The sequence below is a fragment of the Triplophysa dalaica genome, chromosome 1, assembly GCF_015846415.1.
Source record: "Triplophysa dalaica isolate WHDGS20190420 chromosome 1, ASM1584641v1, whole genome shotgun sequence".
NCBI lineage: Eukaryota > Metazoa > Chordata > Actinopteri > Cypriniformes > Nemacheilidae > Triplophysa > Triplophysa dalaica.
The window spans coordinates 22,757,176-22,777,634 of NC_079542.1; the positions used below are offsets into that span (position 1 = coordinate 22,757,176).

The 20,459-nt window shown below is 36.6% G+C and overlaps 1 protein-coding gene across 2 annotated transcripts in view; it reads right to left on the reverse strand.

The window, feature by feature from the left end:
- The window catches only part of tp53i11a (tumor protein p53 inducible protein 11a), a 33,785-nt gene extending 16,032 nt beyond the window's left edge, over window positions 1-17,753 (reverse strand). Inside the window, exons 1-2 of one of the 2 annotated variants that reach the window (XM_056749570.1) lie at window positions 17,669-17,753; window positions 10,753-10,862 (exon numbers count right to left, since the gene is read on the reverse strand). The gene's annotated coding sequence lies outside the window, so the exon portion shown is untranslated. The remainder of the gene's footprint in view (window positions 1-10,752; window positions 10,863-17,668) is intronic. The other variant, XM_056749578.1, reaches the window with a different exon arrangement.
- Window positions 17,754-20,459: the final 2,706 nt, after the last annotated feature.

Below are 20,459 nucleotides of genomic sequence, written 5' to 3' on the forward strand. Positions count from 1 at the left end.
CTCCCTCTTCGAACTGTTGCCATCTGGCCGGCGCTACAGGGCACTGACCACCAGAACAGCCAGATACAGTTTTGTCCCGTAGGCTATACTTAGCCTGAACAAGTAAAGCTCTTACTACCCACTGTCCATCATATTGCACACTTGCACATAGCATCTGGAAACTGTACATTGTAAGAAACAATAGGTTAAACCTTTAAATAACACATATTTACACTTAAACGTTGTTTTTTGTCTATATATTTTCTCGTTTTGTATATGGTGAAGTATTCTTTTTACTTAATTCAAATTTTTTCTATCTTAAAGTATATTTGCACTATGTTTGCACCATGTGTACTCTTTCTTCTGCACTTAGCTCCTGTTGCAAAGTCAAATTCCTTGTGTGTGTAAACACACTTTGTAATAAAGTGATTCTGATTCAGTGGTTCTTTGGGATGGTGCTCTCTCTCTCTTCTCTAGGTGCCCGCTCTGTCTGGCGGCTGACGTATGCAAATTAAACTTAGAAGTACAACTGATCAACGCACGCATCACACGCAAAATACATTCGTCAGATCAGGCTGTACATGTGATCAGTTATAAGGATGTCTCCCGTTCAAAGTAGGCCCAGAACCCGACCGTTACCGTCTTTTATACGAATATTTAATTAATCGCCGCACAAATTCGTACTGCTTTAGGTTTAGGGTCCTGCATGCAGACCTCTAGAAGACAGTCCATTAAGCACACCACCCTTAATACAAACCCTTTCAGGTGGCATCAGACATATTTATAATGTAAAATATTAGTGATCAAGGCTTTAAAAAAGAAGGCTTACATTTCGAAAACTGGCCTTAGCCTCATAGCATCTTTGCTCTCCCTTTCGGCGACCTTTGCTACTGTTAATGAGAATATGTACTGTAGCTCGGTTAAAAATACACCAATTTAAGATGTTTATTATTTCATTTTCCCAGTTTTATCAAAATATAGAAAAAAAATATAATTTCCTTTTTTATTTCGTATTGTTTTTTATTTGAAAAAAGAATATTGACTGGACGGAAAATACCCTGATTATAAAGCGATGCACCAAATCTTTTTCAACTAAATCAACACTGTGCAAAAACAATAGAGGCTGAATTTTATGATACAACTGTCCTTACACTGATCTTTTTGTGTGTTCAATCTGAAAAAAATATATATATGTATCTAGTAGAGTTATTATTTTGTCTCATTTTTAAATAATGACATGTTCACCCGCCTTGATGCCCGATGACTCCTGAGATAGGCACAGGCTCCCCGTGACCCGAGGTAGTTCGGATAAGCGGTAGAAAATGGAATGGAATGGACATGTTCACCCCCCATCAGTTTTACAATCCCAGGTTTTCCCTGAATCCAGACATTACATCTAAATCTCACCATCCATTCATTTTACAGCCTTTATTTACACAATCCAAAACAAAAGAGCTCCAGTAACCTCTGCTCCATATGATACAAAAACCAATGTAAAATCTCAATAGTCGATTCCAAATTTTTTTACCCATCTTTCAATGATGACAGTTTATCCTCAATCCTATATCATTATCTGCACAGCAAACATTATGTTGTTTTAGAAGTTGCCTAGTAACACAAATGGTACAGACTTTGCTCCTTTGATACGATCAAAAAATATATTCAGCAATCATGCCTCTGTAATCATTAATCAGCTATTTGACGTCTTCTATAATAAGTACGTGGCCTTTATTCAAATGTTGAGCATCTCATTTCCTCTATTTCATTGTCACTGTGTTCAAAGAGGGTCTGTGAAGTGCACAGAGGCCAACATCTTAATTCTCCATTAGCCGTGCATCTCACAATTCTTGTTTATGTACTCCAGTGACAGCACACTTTGGTAAAGAGTGTTAGTAGTGTAATTGAAATTAAAATACTTTAAAGTATTTGTGTGTAATACCAATACAGATTCATATTATTTAGATTGCAGCTGACAGTCATTTTCAGCAAAAGACAACACAACACAAATGTACAGACAACAACTAAAAAAGTGCTTGACAATGCCACAATACACTCATGAATCAGCCTGTAAGATGGAGGTGGCTGACCAAGTAATTTGACAAAATAGTTACAACCCTCCATTAAAGAGCCACAAATGATATGAAAACCTGGAAAACAAGAGAGAGATTTCTGCATTCACATAAGCAAGACTTCACATCATGTGTCTGAAGAAGACACAACAATGATTACGTTTTATGTGAGAACTTCTTGCAGGTGTGTTTAGCATTCCACAAATAGTTCTTAATTCACAATACAGCATCAAGAGGATGCTTGACATCTACAAATACTCTGTTGATGTCTACAAGCCACTCCAATAAATGGTGAAGACAATCACTGCAGGAAATTTATCAGACAAGTGGCTACTGCACAACACACGACATCAAAGAACCTACGCACCCCTAATGCTGTCCTTCATCTAGAAAACCATATCAAAGACCGAAATCAAGGACATCAACTTCACGCCTCAGGCTTTCACTCTGAATGACTACCTAATCCTTTACTTTCCTCAAGAGCGACAACATTATTTATGAAATGACAATCAATTTGTTTCTGTCACAAGAAACATGTTCATCCTAAAGATTCCCAGCACTTCCTAAATTTTGCTATGCCTGACGTGACATGGCAATGTGCCCGTGTATACTTATACAATATCTCAAACACAGATGACAGCTGACAGATAGAAGTTCTCCACCCTCGGGAAGTGGATCTTTCGATCGAATGAGGTAATGCAAAATGCGTTAAAACTTCTCTGCAGTTGTCGAGTTATGAAATGTCACGGGATCTTTAAAAGATCAATTGTGCAGCTCTTCTTTCCCCTCTGACCAATACAGTCTGCTGCTTCTTAACTTACAATATCACGATGCCTTCTCCCCATTCCATTGCCAGCCTCTCATTAATACTCCTAAATGCACTTTAAACCACCCAGTTTATAATGCTTTATTGTAAATGTGAAATACCTTGATGAGAATAAAATGTGCTATAAATGTGCCATTAGTTCAATATATTGTATTTGAACCACCACTCTGGCATGTCCAAAGCCATTTATGATCTACTATAGTAGCATGAACTTCACTTTACTTGTGGTAGATTACGGACACAATTAAATAATCTTAGCATAGAGTGAAAATATAGCATTTTTGCTGTAGTTCTATGTTGTTTTGTTTGTATTGTATTGCACTTTGGTTCAAATAATTAATAGTTCAAATATATTGTCAACATTCGTATATTTTTATCTTTGAAATACTGTTAAAATAACATTTACTTCATAAAAATATAAGTAACGGATAATTTACAGGCAGCAGGTGGTTATCGCAGAAATATTCCCCCCAATAGTGTGATTCAAGTGATGTCTATGATCACAATGAAAGCTCTTGTACAGCAAGCTGCTTGTACATTATCCCCCTTATTACATTAGCCTACTTGCCACAAGAGAAAAAAAAAGACATGAATTGTGAATTTGAAATATTTGATTAGCAAATTTTTTTCAGAATTCAGACCTTCTGTGAGGTAAAGCTGTTTACTTTCGGTTTTAAGGTAAGAAACGATAAAATGTCACAAACAGTCAGTTTGATTTAATCATTTGAAAATAAAATGTTATATATAAAAGACATTTATATTTAATTTGTCAAAAATCCTGTCAAAAGGATTTGTTTTTAGTTTTGAGACAGTGTTATCTGGGAATAACGAACCTGCAAATGTCGCGACTTGCTAATCGGAATGAAGCTCTCATGAACGACGGTGGTGAGGACAAGGACAGAGGACCCAGACGCAGACAACAAGTATTAGAGGTTAACAAGACATTTAATGAAATACAAATACAAAACAAACACCCACAAGGGGGTAACATAACAAAACATGGCAACGAGGACAAGGATTAACGAAACTAGAATAATAACAACAATTGACATTTAATCACAATAAACTAGACAAGTGGTTCTCAACTCTGGCCTGTGAGATCCATTTTCCTGCAGAGTTTATCCCCAACTCTGATATAAAACACCTGAACAAGCTAATCAGCGTCTTTACAATAGATGCGTTCAACTTAATGCGGCGCTGCGAAAATCTATCATCGTATGACATTTAAGTACCGCAAAAGAGATTCAAGTGCAGATTGCGCAGTACGCATTTGAATCGGTCTCACGGTATTTTAATGCGATATACCAAACAATCTGCGCAGCCCAACATTAAATTTAACGTGTCTGTTCCTGAAGTCACTGATTCGCCTCTTCAGGTGTTTTAGCAAAGTTGGTGCTAAGAGTCTAGTTCAGTGCTAAACCACTGAACTAGACTAACTAAAGCACAGTAACTCACCACAATGACACCAACAATGTACCAGCACAGGACAGAAAACACAAGGGCATTATAACGGTAACTAAATCAGGAGAGGGCAGTTGTGGGGGCATGAAATCATAACGAGCACTAACAAGGAAATAAGAGGGCCGGAACAATGACAAGACCGAATAGAGAGTATGGCAACCCATAAGTGTCAAAATTGTCTCTGTCCACATAAAACACAAGGTTCTGTCATGATCCTGCCACAAGATCAAGAAAAACAACCCAAGATGGGACAGAATCATGACAGAAGCATTCCAACAAGTCATGCAATAATTTATAAAAAAATTTAACCTCAAATTAAAGTTTTTTTGGACCTTAACTGAATAATATTTATCTAAAATTGACATTGATCCTAAGTAAAAATCAATTTGAAATAAATTAATATTTATTAGATTAAAGTACAGTTTTTGCTTTTAATTATATATAAAAAATGTAATCAATGTTCTCAATAGTAACATTTTAAACCATGTAACAAAAACTCTTCAAAATACCAACAGAACCATAAAGGAAACATTAATAAGTCTGTGAAACTGGAAATCTCCAGCAATGTTAATATAATCTATAATGCATCAATCTAAAAAGCAATTTTACCCAAAAGTTTCATTTTTTTTCAGTAGGCTATATTCAGTGTCAAGTTGGCTAAATTTAACTAATTTTAACACATTTTAACATTTTTTATTATTTTAATCAAACAAGCTGTTCAATGTACTATTTTATCTAGTCATAAGTTGCTAAAAACTCTGCAAAGCCTCTGTTGTTAGTAAAAAATACCACTTCAACTAAATAGACCAAAAGGCACTTTAAATAAATAAGAGTCATTTCACTTTTCATTTTTGGTGTTGTCTGAATGCTGCTCATTAAAAAAGATTGTTCACTGGTGATTAAATTTTGCAACCATTTTTTCCCAAACCTGAATTATGCTGTTCACTCAGTAAAAGAAGACTGTGTTTTTTTGTTGTCTGACATTAAAAATCACTAAGTTTCATAACAGTCGACCAAAGTAAACATGACTCTCTCTTTCTCCCAAGTGCAGCCTTCTGCAGCCACTGTCATTGATATTCATCCTGTTCTGACTTCACTATAAACCACCTTATACTTATCTTGCATGAACAGATTTTCTAACATTATTTTAAAATGTTTTAAAGAAACAACACAATGACTGAATAATTGATGACAAAGTTTTTGTCTTCATACAGAACCTTACGTGCGCCTATCAACGTCAAAACATGTACCTGATACTATTTGTCCCGTTGCTCAGTAACCTTCATGTCAGGGAGCCCTCTTGACCCTAAACAAACAGGTTTGGTAGTAATCTTGTCATTAAGTGCTTCCTGCTGCTTAAGAAAACATTACATCCATACAAGGCAGAAGAGGTTTCGAAAATAGCAGGGTCTGAATGTATAGACACAAATTTCAGAGCCCTGGCCTGAATTGCTGTATAAGAAATTAGCCCTTCCCATCTATTCACGTCCACACATTTCCAAAGCTTTCTCTCTCCCACACACATTTCTCTTGCCATGACAACATACCCACATACTCAGTAGATAAAAAAGGTCAGTGTAGATCTGGGTGGGATTTACAGTCATGAATATTAAATGAATTAGGATCTGACAGATTAAACATTTCACCCCAAGCCCATATTTGAAGTGCAACGGTTTATTAAAATGAGTCAGGTGCACTGAGAGTTCATAGAAAACAATGTCATGGAGGTGCAGATGCCCTGAATCAGTTTTTAAAGTGTGTACAGTTATGTGGTGCTTTATTGAAATGTGAAGTAATAGTATAGCTTAGGTTAGCACAGGCAGCACAGGTTTTGCGGTTCATCCAATATTATGCTGGTTTTATTTTAATGAAATTATTTTCCTCATTATTATGATGCAATGCCATTACTGTAGTTCAGAACAGATTTTACTGGCAGGCAGAAGCGGCCGCACCTTTTGAGGCAATCTGAATGTGTCTCTAGTCTGACGCTTAAAGCCGTCAGTCCTGTCAAAGGGATTTGAAGAGCGCAGCTTGATGTCTTGTGTTCAGATTGGTCTCTAAAAAGCAGCTGGCTAAGAGAAACCTTTTATGTGAAGTTAATGCAGACATAAATACAAGACTCTAAAATTAGCTGTTTAAAGCTGACAGTATTAATAAATGTTCTTCGTAGTCAAGCCCAGTTTACACATTTATACTGCTCAGATTTTACAGCCACTGGCACGCAAAACCGGGACAGTAGAAATGTGTCAGTCAGTCAAGATTCTGATGCACTATTTATTTATATCTGCTTTGCTAATAATAATGGCAGTTAATTATAATGTTTTGAATTTGTCACAATGTACCAATTATATCTAGAATGGACTAAATGTAAGTGTAGGTTGGTTACAGTTGCCAAGCAAAATCACAATTACTGTTTTTAACTTATGCAATATAAACTACCGATCAAAAGTCTCTACGTTCTATTTTAGCACCTTCAAAGAAATCACCTTTGACTAGAATTTGCAAAATCCTTCTCTTGGCATTTTATTAGCCAGCCTCTTGATGTCTCATCTCTGGGACAGTTTTTAAACAGTATTGAAGGAATTTCCATCTATGCTGGACTCTTATTGCTGCGTTTTATTCATTATTTTGTCCAAGGAATCCATTTCGAAAATATTGTTTTAATAAATATTTAGTTTCCTAGAAATAAATTAATATGTCGGCACATTGAAACATTAACATTCAGATTAAACGTTTTTAAGAGCATGAGAAACATTTTTGTCAACTGATCCCAAACTTTTGGCCGGTAGTGTAAATAATTTAATGCATACATTTATTGATAAAGTGCTTTACAAATGACGGAGCAATTACAATTTTGCCTAAATAAACAATAATAAGCATTGTATACTAAGCTACATTTACATAAGGAATAGAGTTGAAGCTAGAAGTGAGCTTACATTTCTTATGAACAAAAAATATTTTTAATAAACAATCTTGGTTAAATGTGTTTTTTGGTCACAGCACTGATCCCTACTAGAAAAAAGTGATTTCTATAGTATCCCAAGCAAAAACATCAACTGCTTAAAGTAATATCACATTGTAATTTGTGTAAATTGTGCCTCCTGGCAGTTGGCATGTGAATGTAGTGCTGCCTTCTGTGTGTCAGTCTGAGATCTGCTCTGAATCATCTCCCTGGAAATAATGTGATCAAGCAGGACACAGAGATGACAAAACCCTCATAATTCAACCTATGAGGTGATTCATCAACAGGCAGAGACTGGCTGAAGCAGAACACTTCAATTTCTCTTACAGATGACTTAAAGCATTTCATAACTCATACAGCTTCATACTGCATATAAAATGAAAATGCACAAGCTGTACAGACACAAAAGGCCAAATGTGCATTTCTTACAGACACACTATTCGCTTCATTAAAACTCGTTTAATCTTGGTGATATTAAACCACATTCATAAATCCACACCGAACAGGTTAGACTGATAAACTGATATGAGATTATTGGGCACATGCCACAAAAGGCAACACATTTTGAGAAAAAGTAATGCTTGAAGAGGATAAAAAAGCTGTACATAACAAAAAACATTTTTGAAACAAATATCCAAGTAAAAATATGATTTACCTTGGATTTTCTTCTCCCACACTCTCTCTCTGTCAGCACAAAGCAATAAAAAAATAAGCCATTTATTTACTTTGCCTAAGTCTCCAAGCTCAGAACTAGATACACGTAATAAGCAGCTTCTCTACAGCACAGAGAATTAAAATAGGACAATGTACCTGTCACAGTTGTTCTCTGTTTTGGGATGTTTTTGCCTTCTGTGTCTGATGTCTTTATTAGTTAATTAGTCCCTAACCTGATTCTCTTTCCCTTGATTGCGTTTCCCCAAGTATTTAAGCCATGTGTGTTCTTCAGTTCCTTGTCTGCTATTGTTTTATTTCTACGTGTGGTCGTTCCTGGTTTTCTGTGAGGTTCCTTGTGGATTTTGTTATTAAATCACCTTTTGGATTCTACCCCTTGTCGTGTGCTTGTGTGTACCTGCTACACGTGATAGTACCTCACTATAATGTTTTTTTCTGTACCTACTGTAAATAGTCCTGTTTTCGCTTTGTCTTGTGAAGCTTGCTATTGTAACCAAAAATTATCAGTAGGTTTGCAATGGCTAATTTAAGAAAATTGTAAAATTAGATGCAGTAGGAAACTTTGTGTCTCATAATGCAAGAAATTAGTAGTTAGTTAAGCAAAACAAAAGTAAATGTTTGCAGTTGCCTTGTTTTGTTAAGCTTTAAGGGCAGCCAATACATATTTTTCTTTACAATGCACCAACGTTACTGGCTGGGCACTACACAAGTAAATGGCACTATATTTCATGTCATAGTTTATTATTTGTAATAGATGATTGTCAATAATTAGGTCCCTTTGGAGACAAGTCTATACAGGTAAAATACTTCAGTACAGCTAACCATTAAACTTCTTGTTTGTATGTATGAGTTACATTTACATTTAGCAGACGCTTTTATCCAAAGCGACTTACATTGTTTTATCCTATACTTTTTACATATGTATTTGCAATCCCCTGGGATCGAACCCAAAACCTTGCGTTGTTAACACAATGCTCTTACCACTGAGCTACAGGAAAGCTTCTCTTGTCAAGCCTTTCTCTGTCAAGGATCCCCAGAGATAATTAGGCTAGAAGATGAAAAAAACATCTTTAGTGCTGCCCAGTCATCCATGTCGGACAGTGAAAGGGTTGAGGATGTTCCTGTCCATGGCCACATGTGGGGAAAAATCTATTTGCTTTATTTTTAAAGGCAACAGACATACTGCACATGTTTCACAACAGACAGCTCACAACTCAGTTTAAATAGTTACAGTAAGTGGAACTTAACATCCCTTGTCAATAAAATTGGTTATTGAGAGAAAGAAAGATACTTTATTGATCTGACTGGAAAAGTGATTTGTTGAATAAAATCTCCATTAATTCGATTTGTAGAATTCAATGCCTTTTAAAGCAATTGGTCGTACAGTGACTCTTACTGGCTCATCAACCCCTCTAGGCAGTTACTGTGTTTATCACAAACTAGAAGGACTCAAAGAAAAAGGTAAGGCTACATTGTCATAAGGACAATGCATATAACATTTAACTACACAATGGCCGGATTTAACGGATTTAAAAATGTGGTACATCAAAAATACAATTGCATAAAAAAACTCTGCAGTGAGACATTAGATTAGTGCTAATATTTGTAAAGCGGTATCTTAATATGGATCTAAATATGGACTGAAAAGCTTTTAGACGTGCTACATTCTGTGCTATCAGAAAACAACATTAGTACACATATACAAGCCTGTATTCTGTTCCTCTAATAGACGATCACTCAAAAAACACTGAAGTCAGCCCTGGACTATGAACTATGATATATTCAGTAATAAAAAGCATAAATGTACATAACTTATGTTTATTATTTAGTTTTAAATAAGAAATTTTGCATTCAGTTAAAAATCAAAACACTGTTGGTAAATATTGGCTAAGCAAATAAGCTACATGACTTAATGACAAAATATAAATGTAGGAACACCATTTAGTTACATGATTATTTTGTGTTTTTTGTTAATTTATTGTTTGTAGATGTTAATTAATCTGCATCTTTATTATGTTGAAAATTACAATGTGATTTTACAATATATTTAATATTACAATGAACCAAGGTGTTTGGTTCTCAGGATCACAAAGCAGCGTAAATTGATTTTGCAGCAATAGAAAACTAGGATGCTTTTAAATTCAAACCTCAGGTACATAGTGTTGTTTACTAATTAAACAGATTGTTTTCTACCTGCACAGCCTTTAAAAAGAGTGTCAGGTCGTGAACCAAAGAGCTATAGGTGACCATAAAATATACTTGGTCCTCTGCAATGTAAATGCATTGCCCTTAAATGTCACAGACTAAATTAAAATCACCTGGGGGGGAAACTTCCTCTAGACTCTTTTGACGTACTGATGATCCAGTCATTTGGCCAAGCTTGAGGCCATGAGCATGATCAGATGTGTTAATGTTTCACTTCATGGAGCACAGGATGCATTTTCCTCAGTGACTAATTTCTAAATCCTGTCATACAAGTGCTCATATCTTTAGCAAGTTTTTATGAATCTTTTCATTCGATCCTGTCCAACTAAAGGTCATGATTGTATTTAGGCCTCCAGACTATGACTAAAAAGTTGTGAGCATCTTTTTCGCTGGCGTGAGTAAAAAACAAAATCACTTTTGATCATGTGCTGCAATTAGAGATTAAGAGAAACACCAAAGCCAAGCTTGACAAAAGCAAAGCGTATCAAACTGCCTTCATGTAGAAAGGCCATTTCACAAATACTGAATGTAAAAATGAAACAATCATAGCACTTCTGGCACTCTGGTAAACAACTTACTCAGTAGTCAAATGACGCTGGCACGGAATTTAAAATCCAGCTCTTAGAACATATGGTCCAGTCTTCCAGATAATACCCACATACACATCCCACCCTGTACATAAAAAGATCTGAAACAAAGAAAATTATAAATTAACATGAAGCAGTTTAATAAGATTTGGATTAGGACTGAAACAATTCTGTGTATTTCCTGTAATGTGCTTCCATATGGTTGGTGTTATGTTAATATTATTTTAGAGGTTGTATCTATCAAGTAACAAAACTGAATAAAATTTTGAATGATGAATCAAATTAGTTAGTTAAAGGGGTCATATGGCACGAATACGTGTTTTTCTGTGTCTTTGGTGAGTTATAAGTTGCCCATGCATGTATAAGACACGTATAATTGCAGAAAATTAAGCTTCGGAACAAAAGATGCATTCTATCTAAAAGCGATTGCTCACCCAGGCCTGCCCAAAAAGTCTTGTGGACAGATCAGTCCATTTTTAAATTAATAGTAATATTCTAGGGAAGCCTTGCAAAAAAAAGACATAAGTGTGCATATATCATATTTAGAATGAATCTTAATAACCCAGCTAACACATTTACACTCTGACGACGTACCTGGACCGGACCATATTCATTGCTACGATGTACCAAATAACATTCCAGCATCGTAGCTTTGTGATTCCCATATTCATTGTGAGACGTAGCATTAGACATTTATGGGATGTGGTGATTACCTCCTTAAGACGTAAATGGAATCGACCTAATTCGTCACAGCAACGTACCAAATAACATTTCTGGGATGTGAAGAGTATGTCCCAACGACCAAACAGATTTATAATTTTATTTAAACACATCGTCCCAAACATGGAGGATTAAATTAATTTTTTATTTAATCTGTACATTTAAGATTTAATTTTATGAATTGGTATTATGTGTATCATACAAAGTATAACGATTTATAAAACTTAAAGCAGCCACGGTCAAATAACAGCTTCCATGTCTTTAACATTGGCTGTGAAAGCTGTTCTTTGTAATGAATTTATATTGTGTGTGTGTGCGCATAACTCTGTCTAAAACACTTCTATGAAATGTCCTCTGAAGTCCTGCTCGCAGTCTCTTAGTCAATCTTCTGGATTTATTATCCATCTCGGGTCCAATTAAAAAAGCAAAACTAACGCTTCTGTCATTAGTGATGATATCCAATCTGATGCCATTCGGTCCGGTGTCATTTCCCTCGCCATAGTAGAAAAAACGTGATCTCTTACAAAGATTGACGTTTGCGTTTGCACTAGCAGACCTCTGTAACACTTCGATCGATCCGCATGTTTTTAAATGATGAAGTGAAGTTGACGCCATTGTAACTGTTTATTGCCAGAAGCCAAATCTTATGAATTCACGTGCACTGAGAGGGACCGACCAATCACAACAGCTCATGGAGCGGAACTCGCTTATAACGTATGGGTGGGACTCTAGGAATCTTTACACACACACACACACACTCCAATGGCTCTGACACACACAAAGCAGGGAACCTATCACCACAGACCTGGTCAGCTTTGCCAATCAGAGCGTTTCGGAAGGCTCTTTGAAGACTTTGAAGAAACCGAAGAAATATCAATAAACTGATAAAGTATATATCATCCACTTAGGTCAAACAAAACAACTGTGAATGTTTAAATGATGCGAGAGCACGGCTCTTTGCAGAAAAGAGAACGCATCAAATATATAGACACAGTTTTAATTGTTGTATCTTACTAAACTCCAGTTGAAAACCTGTGAAAGTCGGATTAAAGCAACGCTTTAGAACTTTTGCTCACGGGTTCCCCCATGCGGTTGAAACACTCAATTGTCTGTTACCAGTGTTTTAAATATTGTTGCTGTATAAGCTTCGCCATGGGCAGCGCAATACACTAGGGGCCTTACAACGACCTTAGAAGTTTAGGAGTCGACTAATATATGATAAAAGTCAAGTCGACTAGTTAATTACATCATTAATAAAAAAAATAAAAGCTAGGAAATGTTTTGCAACAAGATTTGATGGGTGTGGTCAGTTAGACACTTGTGTGTGCGGGCTGCGGGAGAATGACAGGACAAAATAGCCTCTAAATAATTTAGTATCAAAATATCAATAAACCGTTGTTCATCTATCGCACAAGATCAACAACAACTTAAAGAAAATAAAACAATTTTAAAGCGCGATTGCGTGAGGTCGGTGGTAGTGGAGCTATGCCGTAAAACAGCAGCAGGTGGATTTCTACAGCAACCTAACATGACTTCAGATTAGGGGTGGGCGGAACGACCAAAAATCAATTCACGGAATGAGTAATTTTATTTCACAGTAACTATATATATTTCACAGTAACAATTTCCTATTATCAGATTTGCTTAATAGGACAAGGTTTTATAATCCCACTTTTAAACGGTTGAATTCCCCAATAGGACATTTCCCACGCCTTATGCGTGATGGGGGAAGCAGTCAATAATATGAAAGGAAAGGAGGATTGATGTTTCATTGGGTTCGTCTGGTAGGCATCATCTGTGTTTGGGGGATAAATGATTATAGAAATACATAGCATACTTACCTTTCCTTGCCATTATGAGAGAGGCGTCTCGTGAGTTGTGTGTCCCACTTTCATCACATCCATTATCCTGGGTGAAAGATGCCTTTGGTTAGGTGCTGCTGATAATGCCCTTTGTATGGTTCCCATCAATGCAACAGATCGTAAGTTGTGCACCTCAGCCTCATTGGGTGTTTCGGCCCTTTATCACAAGACTGCCTCAGCCAAGGGAGGCCCACCAAAGGTTGATCAGACCTTGGTGCGTGTTGAATAGTTACAAGGTCATCTGGCAGCCCATGCTGTGTCCATCCGCCTAAACCACAGCCATTGGTTTCTTCTTTCTGCACCACTGGCCAGTTCTTGATTATCCTCCACTGGACCTGTCCTCTGAGAGTGACTTATTTGTCAGCTATGGTGACCTCTGCATTTAACCAGCGCAGTAAGTAGTGAACACAAGCACTGCAAGTCGTGAAGACATATACACCAGAAGCAATGGGCAACTATCACTGCAGCTCAAGGTCGCTAAGTCGTTATCCGCCGTCCTGAGAATTGAACCGGTAATTCTTATGAGTGAGTGCGGCTCTCTTACCATTAGGCCTCGTCTACCCACATTGTTAATGCATGCTCAGTGCCCCCAGTCTCGTATGGCATAACATTAAAAAACATTATCAAAAATCAACGCAACCATACACGCCACCCGATTTGCTAAGGCTGTTCTAGCCCCACTGGCATTTTTAATGTATGCTCAATGCCCCTGGTTCTGTATAGTTTTAACATTACAACACACAACACCATTTTATTACATGGTCACTTGGCAGTCCATATTGCGTCCTTCCGTTTCAACCACAGCCAGTTGCTGCTTCTCTCAGCAACTGTGGCAAGTTCTTTGACTACCGTCCGTTGGGCATGTCCTCTGATCCCCACTTTCTTAAGCAGCCTTGCAGTGGAATTGGAAACAAAGCCCCTGCAGTGGCCCACTTCCACCGGGAACACTTTCGCTATCCATCCCCGATCTTCAGCATCCGCTGCCAAGTTGGCATACCTGAGATTCTTTCTTTCAAATGCTTCGTTAAAGGCCTATTCCCAAAGTACAATCAACTCAACATTGAGGACTTTCCTACTGGATCTGGACCACAGAACCGGCCGCAGGTTTCAAAGAGGAAAGTCAGTCTGTGGTTTAAATCAACTCGCATTTCCTGATCCCTGGCTATATAAAGCAGACCTGAATCTTGGGTTAAGGGCTTGGCCCGCGGTTTCTGCCCCTCCCGAAAAAAGGGTTGCCTTTTTAGCGAGTTAGCCTTGTCGTTTTGGGGAATTTGCAGCCACTCTCTTGGCATCAGATTATCTATATTTTATACCTCAATTTTCTTAGATTGACTTATTTATTTATTACAGTTCATTTACTGTAAATGCTCACCATAGTTAAAAAGTAGGCAAGTTAAGAAAATGTACTAAAGATATCAGATTAAGTTCTGATAATCAGATTTATTATTACAGTCTTTACCCAAAATATAAATATAAACAAATGAGAGAGAACGCATCGGACTGGAGAGGATCATGGAACTACAGACTGAAAAGATGTCAAAAGAATGTTAATTTGTTAATTTGTTACGGGTAGATTAATTCACATGGTTTTTTTTTCATCATACCTGCCAACTTGCAGAGCACCAAGTTAAACACGCCTACTTATTTACATTCTGCGAAATACACGGAAAAGAAAAATCTCTTACGGTTGACATTTATTCTGCGTTAAAGGAATATTCCTGCATGCCGCCCAGCCCTACTTCAGATCTGAAGCGTGTACCAGAGCCATTGAGAGAGAGAGAGTTCTGCCAACGGAAGTCCAAAACGCTGGAGCGTAACGTGATTAATATAGGCTTCATATGTCCCAGGAAGTAATGTTCTCCGGATGGGTCTGGTGTGTACAGACTAAACCTCCCTTGCATTTACAACAAGTCAAGTGAAAATTTCATGTGCACTCATAAATGCAACAGATTTGTCCAGTTTGTTTGTGACGGCCTATGACTTTAGAACAATGTCAATATTTTATTAGCCGCAGCAGATGCTTTATCATAGCGGACTTTCAAACACAGCACCCGTGACACAGCAGCTAATCTGAGAAATATTTTTATATATTCTGCTTCTTTCATGTTTTAATAGACGTGTAACAAGTACAAAATAGCCTATACTATTAAAATATCTGCGTTTAGAAGTCAGAACAAACAGTGAATGTTGCGGACAAAAACAGCACACATTGTGAAGGAAGCAGGACAAGATATATATTATTGCCGTTGTTCTGCCAATTTATGCTACCCTGTCAAATTTTGCTACCTCTATACAAAACAGGACTAACCCCTCCCCTACCCAACCCTTACACCTAAGTTACCCCTCACCAAATCACAACACGAGGGTAGCAAAATTCTATGGGTAGCATAAATTGACTGAACACCTGTTGTGTGAGAGAACACCTGTTGTGTGACAGAATCCTGCTGAACCGGGTGGGAATGACATCCGTCACACACCCAGGTCCTTGGAACAGTCAGTAAATTCAAAAAAATAATATGACCCGCAACTACAACTTCACACATTAAATGTCGCGCCAGAGCATTCATGTTGACTAGTTCATGCAACCCCTACAATACATGTGAAAGTTAATGGAACCGGCGAATGAATAAACGTTGTTTGGTAACCATATGGCACTATTCCGGGCAGGTTATGCAGCGACTGTGTTCTTCCACAACCAGGTACTGACTTCTTACTATGTTGTGATCATTAACGGCATGTTTATTTCTTGCTCGCTCTATCTTGTTCCGCGCAACTTGTTACTTCAGTACTGTCATGTGCGAGCCAGTGGGCGGGGCTAGAGATGTAGTCCTTGATATTTTTCTGTGGGGGTGGCGTTCAACCTATCAATAGATAGGTGCATTCCAGGACATGGCGTTCGCTGAGCCTGGTGTCAATAACAGCTTTTTCAGTTCTGACACTTACAGGATGTTCGCTTGAATACGATTCCGTCTTATATAACAAAAGTTTGGGTTTAAATTGAGATCTTAATTCATCACCCCTTTAAAAATTGTTATACCACTGAAATAATTTTAGTGACATTATTTAAAGCTCGAAATACTACAAAAAGTTGCTATTTCATTCGTTTTGACAACAGATTTTACTCTGATCATAAATTTTGCATACAATAACATAATAAATAGAAATGACCTAATTCTTTAATCAAATGACCAGTGTGCAGGGGTCTCATGTACAAAGACTTGAGTTGAATCCATACTAACACATTGCGTACGGACAAAGCTGTAAATGCACATTCTCACGTTCATTTCACTGGTACATCCGACAGTGAGCGTGAAAGCTGCCGTACGCAACGTTTTTGTGCGTACGCAGCTTTGATACATGAGGACCCATCTAAATACCAATAAACCACATCGCTACAACATTCTCCAAGGGATTAATTCATGAAGTTATTTTAGGACGTTATTTCTGGAACATAAGCATGTATTCTAAGATACGGAACGTTGCCAATACGTCCTCAGAAAGTGGTCACAAAGTAATGTCACGGTGACCAAATGAAGAAGGACTGGCGACGTCGTCTGGACGTATTGTGTTTTCTGGGAATAAACTAAGACATGCGAATTCTGTTCCTGCAAGTGTGTAGGCTTTACTCGCTCTAGCCATGCTACAGTACATAGTACAGTATCCTACAACAACGGGTGTATTGGAATATGTTTAATATGGGAAACTTTGAACGTTTCTGTTTCCCATACATACAAATTGAGTGGATGTGTATTTTGAGTGTAATAGTTTATAAAAACGCTCATTTTGTCATTCAAATAAAGAAAAATTATAAACAAAATACTAAGTTACATCCAAATGATTTCATGATAAAAAGATTAACTAAACTATAGGCCTACTAAAAACACAAAAAAACGAAAATATGGACAGTCTCTGTAATGCTTGCTGATGACTAACAAAATACAAAGTAGTAGCATGAACGACAGACACAGCCTTTCAACAGACGTCTCTGTATCATTGTAGCACGGTGTCTTAATAGTTGGGGAGATTACATTAAAGATGAATCTTTTTGTTGTTTTACCCGCTAACTTTTTAATGCCAGCCAGCTGCTGTTACGGCAAGTTTATAACTGCGAAAGCTCTTTCTCTAGTTCAATAACACGACGAACAAACATGCAAACAAGTTACCACTCGCACAGCACAGTCCTTAGTTTTGAAAGATGGGAAAATTGTGCATCACAAAATTAAAATCATATCATCTGAATCAAAGCAACAATGCTGTCTATAATGCTTGTCTTAAAATGTAGAAAAATGTAAGTGGTTACTAAAAGAGTAATTCGTAAGAGTTACCTTTTCTCGTTGAAAGGATTCGTTGTGTGCTGCTTTGATGTGGTGCCTCCGCTACTCGGGTACAGTTTACACTCGCAGATCCAGCGACACTACACCAGCCGCTACAGGCATTTACCGTAAACTATGAAATAGAGTAGGGCTACAGACAGTGAAGAGAAACTACCGTAATGATTGTAGCTGACAACATGTAGGCTACGATGACATTCTGAACTGGTCCTGATTGGAAGCTGATTAATTGAATGTTTTATTACGATATGGTTTTAATCCTGGTATGCATACTATTATAATACTGTTTTTGGACATATTTATATGCATTAAAAGCTAGTGCACATTTACACTGTTAATGCCACTGCCAGGTAAAACATACAGTGATGACAATTATCACGATGGATTTATAGCAATGAAAAAGTTTACATTTTACAATAGCCTCGTTAATGTTGTGTATATTAGATCTAGTTTAACTGTATGGTTTTATTGTATTGAAATTATCAAAACATGACCCAAAGTTTTGTGGATATAATTCTCAAGTATTGTAATTTAACAACTGATTGCTTGAAACCATTGATAATTGTTATTGTTACTGAAATATAGCCTTCCCCGCATGTGAAATGAAGCTCCAGGCTCTCCAATAAAGGTGTGCAATAAGTATTACCCTAATGAAGCCTAAAGCAGAGTGAAATTTTGCGAAAGTGCTGTAATCTGTCATAAAAATCAATCTGAGAATCTTGCCTGAGCGCCTCAGGAGAGGTCATTGATCAACACTGCATACAGTATTGAGTGAAACAATATATGGGATGGATTCCCTATAAAGAATGTTTGTTACCATATATATATGTTACCATATTTTTATTGTGTTTTTTTGTGGTAGTTAGCTGTGTAGTTTCAGTTATTATGGCTTAAATCAAAACAAACCAACTGCAGTTTGATTGATATTAATTGGAATGCACCATAAAAAACATGATTCTTGATTTTCTTTTAAACAGAGTTATCTCACATGATATCTGTTCATATTAAGCCTTTCCTTTGAAACAAGGATATATAACACCACAACACAGTAATAGACATGTATTTAGATTAATTTGTTCAGTAATACAAAAATAAACACACTTAATTCATTTCAACCAAACATTTTAATTTATAGGCTATACCTTATTTGTGACCCTGGAAAACAAAACCAGTCTTAAGTAGCACTGGGACATTTTTAGTAATCGCCAAAAAATACATGGTATGGGTAAAAATAACAGATTTTTTTATGCAAAATATCATTAGGATGTTGAGTAAAGATCATGTTCCATGAATATATTTTATAAATTTCCTACTGTAAATGTATAAAAACTTTATTTTTGTGAGTGGTTGGCCTGCTACAGTTCCTCATTTTAACAACTTCATAGGAGATTTTCTCAATATTTTGCTTTTTTGGCACCCTCAGATTCCAGCTTTGTAAACAGTGGCCAGATAGTGTCCTATCCTAACAAACATCAAAACATCAAAAGAAATCTTATTTTTTCAGTTTTCAGATTATGTAAAAATCTCAATTTCGAAAAATTGACCCTTAAGACTGGTTTTGTCGTCCAGGGTCACATTTATTTATTTAGAAAAAGTATGCAAAATGTACAAGCAATCTGTAATTAAGGATGGACATTGCCTAAATCCTCTGGATATTCATATTAACTCTGCATATTCAATTAAAATCTGTGTTTTATCTAGACATCAAAAGATCATTTAGTCTCGCATTTGGGATGTTTACACTCCCAGAAAATGCCTGTTACAGCAGGTAATGTATTTGAATGTTCAATACCATCCTAATCTCCTAAACATATTCTGATTCTTAAAGTATTTATATAATGAACCTAACTATTTAAAAATGGATTGTACTTGATTATTATTCTGTTTTCCGTGGCAATAGATCAACCATCTGAACATCCTTCACTCTCTCTGGAAAGATAAAATCTGAACGAAATATAAATAAATTATGATTTAAATCTGCTAAATTTGTTGGTTAATCTGACAAAAAATAGCAATTTAAATGAAATACCACAAAAAGTAATATGGTTGATTATACTGCATGACCTTCAGGGTGGTTATTTTATGCTTCCCATGACAATTTTAATGGATCATAATGAAGTTCTGAGATGTTTAAGTCATCAGAAGGAAAGAACCATCCTGCCACAGAAGAAGTGAACCACGGTTAATAAAAACAGACAGCTAGATTGCAAAGCAATGAGCGAATGAATAGGTAGAAAGAGAACAAAGACCAATTGGCAAGCGGAAAAAAAAGATTACAAACTTCTTTGAATCAAAAGAAAATGGGAACATTTTATCTTTCAGGTACTTGGAGTGCTTGGAATTTCATCCACTGGTAAAAAAAAGATCAATACCGGAGTCAGATTATTGGTAATTATTATTGATTTTTGGTTTAAAAAACTGCCCCCCCAAACACACACATACACACAAACAACTCTCAGACAGGCTCCCCACATCTCTGTTGCTCATCCAAGACCCACTTTCTGTTTCAATGAAATCACACAATGAAATACAACTAGATGCATGCACCACTGATATGATGACACTAGGTTATCCCTTAAAATTATATATTAAATGTGTGGCATAAGTGGCGTATAAGGTTGTTTTAGTTCAGCATCATGAGTAAAGTACTATAATGAGAAATGAATATGTTTATCCCTCGAGTTATCAGTGACTTAAAAACAAATAGGTTATAAAATTGGATCTAAACACAACAACAAACTGAGTAGATACAGTCTGTTTAAAATTACACTCAAACAATGACACA